General features: G+C 41.8%; 1 pseudogene; it reads right to left on the bottom strand.

Annotated features, from left to right (window-relative positions):
• Window positions 1-1,589: 1,589 nt before the first annotated feature.
• LOC125519477 lies at window positions 1,590-2,689 on the bottom strand (annotated as a pseudogene).
• Window positions 2,690-4,614: the final 1,925 nt, after the last annotated feature.

Genomic DNA, 4,614 nt, shown 5'->3' with positions numbered 1-4,614 from the left:
AAGCATCCGCAACTACAACAAAAGTATTAAGGTAAACCTAACCACAACATGAAACATATGGATCCAAATCAGCCCCTTTCGAAGCAACGCATAAACTAGGGTTTAAGCTTCTGTCACTCTAGCAAACCATCATCTACTTATTAATTCCCAATGCCTTCCTCTAGGCCCAAATAATGGTGAAGTGTTATGTAGTCGATGTTCACATAACACCACTAGAGGATAGACAACATACATCTCATCAATATATCGAGTGAATACCAAATTCACATGAATACTAATAGCAAGAATTCTCCCATGTCCTCAGGAACAAACGTAACTACTCACAAAGCATATTCATGTTCATAATCAGAGGGGTATTAATATGCATAAAGGATCTGAACATATGATCTTCCACCAGATAAACCAATTAGGAGTAATCCACACTATAAGGAGTAATCCACACTACTAGCAACCTACTAGTACCAATCCCGGACTTGAAGACAAGAATTGGATACAAGAGATGAACTAGGGTTTTGAGAGGAGATGGTGCTGGTGAAGATGTTGATGGAGATTGCACATAAGATTTGGTCAAAGTCAAACTACACAAAGTTTGAGCAAATTTATATAAAAAAGAATCAACATCTACAATACTAAAGCTATATGGTATCAAAATTCATTTCATGGTGCATCTAATATATTGGTTTCATACTGTGATTGTTGATATTCTTTCTTATAAAGTTGGTCAAACTTTACAAAGTTTGACTTCGACCATATTTTATATGCAGACTAAAAAGAAACGGAGGGAGTACAAACATTTCCTAAATGTTGAGCAATGATATTTTACACAGTATGAACATTTTTTAATGTGGAATGAACACTTCTAAAAAAATTATCTTTTCATAATAATGTATATACTCTTTTAATAGAAATAAAATTAAAAAGGAAAAACACATGTGTGACGTCAGGTCTACTGGCTCCCTATAGGCGAGCTATGCTTCCGTCTCACCTTGCCCATCCACCAGGCCGTGGTGGCTCTGGCTGCTCTGCCTCCTACACTCCGGGCCGAGCTCGCTTGCCTCCGTCTAGACAGAACCTCGCACTATGGCCTCTAGCTCCTACTCTCCTCCTTAACTGGTTGCGACGAGCACGGGCTCGCACAGCTTCACCCTCCTCCCTGGCGTCGTCTCGCTCACTCAACTGAGCTGCTGCTTTGCCTCATTCCGACGAGGACCTTCTACTCCGCCTTCTTCCATAACACAGGTGTGAACCATTGTTGCCCGAACTGGCCGCTGTCGTCTCTCTCATCAGGTGTGTCTTCTTGATTTTCTCTCACCAACTGCAGCTGGCGCTCAAGCTTGTTAATTAGAGGCGACAGAACACGCTCGCGATGCGCACATAGGGTCGCCGCCGCTGCTGGACTCTCCAAGGGTCTCGCCTTCCGTGTCTAGTTTTTGTAAATCTAATATTGTATGTGGCTTCAGTTTAGCCATCACTTTTGTCTTCACTAGTGTATTTGGCTTCAGTTTAGTGTATAATTTGGTTTAGCCGTCACTCTGTTTTCACTAGCAAACGCCAAGTCTTGGATTGGTTGCATCCACACTCTCCATGTCCTACACACGCTCATGACTTGCACTTGTCAATGTATAATCAAGACTCGTGTAAACATACTTTTCATTTAGCTTAGGAAAACTAGCACTCTTTCTCTTGAGGTTATCATAGTCTTGGCTTGCCATGACTTCACCAAGTATTGTTGGAGATGCCATAAATTTGAGGCATTCCTGTTTGAGATCGTTACACTAATGTTGATCAGCTAACGCATATGTAGTTGCCACTGTTTGTACATCAAGACACCTGTAAAGAATAGCCTCACATATGAGCTTCAGCTTTTCAATTGCGTATCGATCGACAGCCTCGAGTAAGTGGCGTACAATCTCTTCTATGTCCTCGTCATCGAAATTGTTGAAAGGAAGCACCAAGTAGTCTGTGTACAAAATATAAGAGAGCCTTAAAAACGTCAGGTAACATATCTTGCAGGATTATAGATGATCCGTCTTTCTCCATCATTGGGCCATAGAGCTGCACCCTAAACACAGGGAACCTTGCAGCAAGCACTACCATATGTGCAAGAAATGATTCACCTTGGAAGTAGAAGGTCACGTCCGCCCCTCCTTTTGACTCTAATAGATTTTCCATATCAGTTGATAGATGGGATTGTGGCAGCTTCACTTGGGGTGAAAGTAGTAAGTCACTGCAAGTCACCAATGGATCTTTCATAACAGTGATCGAACATTCAATCAAGAAGTGGTCAAATTCCACATATTCTGCTTCAAGCAAAGTTTTCTCCATTACCTTGTCCCACACCCTCCCATCCTACATTTGCCTTCTGCACTAGATAAGTTTAACACTCCGATCTGATTCAACTCCGTGCTCTGTCCTCCTGGGGAGATCAATCGATAACAAAATATTGCCTTCACTTCAGCCTTTTCCATCATAAGCTCAACAAGAATAGAGATGTGCTTTTGGCTTTCAGCATTGATTCCTTGTGGGTAGAATCTACTGAACAGTCATACTCACCGACTTGGAAGGCATGGGACCTCATAAAATTGTTCGGTCCAGTTTCCTTGATGACACTATAGTCATTAACCACAAAGATGTGGCTATCCTGAACCACCGTCGCGTTGCAGGTCGAGACTGTAGTTCCAAACTCCATGTGCAATTCAAGTGCCTGCAATTCCACACAAGATCCTATTAGCACACAAATTATGCTTCATTATTTTAAAATAACAGAAATATATGTACTAGTGAACCACCTCGACCTATTCAAAAGGCGGGACACAATTATTGTAGGATGACCTGCCAATAACACTACTTGGCCTAGATACAAGTTATGGACCAAACTCACCTACGCGTGTTTCTTGGACCAGCCCATGGCAAAGAAGAGTTGCATCACAGGGTAGCATTATATCTCTTTTCCTCGGGCTTTCCTACAAAAAAGAGCTCGGCCCGAATGTTTTGACTGTTAGATTTGGTGAAGCGTCTCAACACCCATACATGGGTGCCCGCATGTATTTATTGATAGATTGAGAGTTGGGCTCTCGTAGGTTTACAGAGATACGGTAGTTGAACCGTGGAGAGGATTACATAGAGAGATAGAGAGAGAGAGAGAGAGAAGATAAATAAACCAATCTCTAACTACTCCTAATCCTATACGTGAGGCACAAGTACTACAAGGCTGTCACGTATTACACAATATTTCCAACACTCCCCCTTAATCACAACGACACTAAGTTGAGATTACGTCGAAATTCTTCAAAACCTTTTGTGGGTAACGCTTTTGTAAATCCATCTGCAAGCTGATCCTTTGAGGGAATAAATCTGACTTCTAATTGTTTATTTGCAACTCGTTCTCTGACAAAGTGGAAATCTATCTCAATATGCTTAGTCCTGGCATGGAAAACTGGATTAGCAGATAAATAAGTTGCACCAAGGTTATCACACCATAGACATGGGGGATGAACTTCTGAAATGCCAAGTTCCTTCAACAAGAATCCAAATGACCTCTGCTGTAGCATTGGCTAATGCTTTGTACTCTGCTTCAGTACTTGATCAAGACATAGTTGCTTGTTTCTTTGCACACCAAGAGATTAAATTAGGCCCATAGAAAATGGCAAACCCACCAGTAGATCTCCTATCATCCAAGTAGCCAGCCCAATCCACATCGGAAAATGCACTTATAAGAGTAGATGATGACTTTCGAAATGTGAGACCAACAGTCATTGTATTCTTCACATACCTCAGAATTCTCTTGGCTGCTGTCCAATGAGTGGTGGTTGGTGCATGAAGAAATTGACAGACTTTGTTAACTACGAAAGAAATATCAGGTTGTGTGAGAGTTAAGTACTGAAGACCACCAACAATGCTTCTGTAACTAGTGATATCCTCCCTGTCCAGAAGTTCTCCGGTTGTCAAAGATAAGGGTTCCGAACTGGATAATGGTGTTGGTGATGGTTTACAGTTTTGCATGCCAATTCAGTTGCATATTTAGCCTGAGATAGATGAAGACTATCACCATTCTTCTGAACCTCAATACCCAAAAAGAAGTGCAAATTTCCCAAATCTTTGAGAGCAAACTCAGAACCCAAACTCTTAAGCAACTTCGTTACGGCATCATTGGATGAGCTAGTAACAATTATGTCATCAACATATATGAGAACAAACATGGATATTTGTGGCTTAGTAAAGATAAACAGTGAGGTGTCAGATTTTGAAGGAACAAACCCAAGTGCCTGAAGCTTCATACTGAGTCTTGAGTACCATGCTCTGGGGGCTTGCTTCAACCCATACAATGCTTTGTCAAGTTTGCATATATGGAACGGCTTGTTTTTGTCCTCAAACCCAGGAGGTTGTTTCATGTACACATCTTCTTCCAGAACGCCATGCAGAAACACATTCTGCACATCTAGCTGTCTAAGGCTCCACCCCCTAGAAATAGCAATGGACAGCACAAGGCGGATGGTGGCAGCCTTAACAACAGGACTAAAAGTGTCCTCATAGTCGAGCCCATACCTTTGCTTGAAACCATTTGCCACAAGTCTGGCCTTGTAGCGATCTATGGTGCCATCTGACTTCCTTTTA

The sequence above is a fragment of the Triticum urartu genome, chromosome 7, assembly GCF_003073215.2.
Source record: "Triticum urartu cultivar G1812 chromosome 7, Tu2.1, whole genome shotgun sequence".
Taxonomy (NCBI): domain Eukaryota; kingdom Viridiplantae; phylum Streptophyta; class Magnoliopsida; order Poales; family Poaceae; genus Triticum; species Triticum urartu.
The sequence above is the reverse complement of the archived record's forward strand: the minus strand, read 5'-3'. Positions and strand labels throughout refer to the sequence as shown.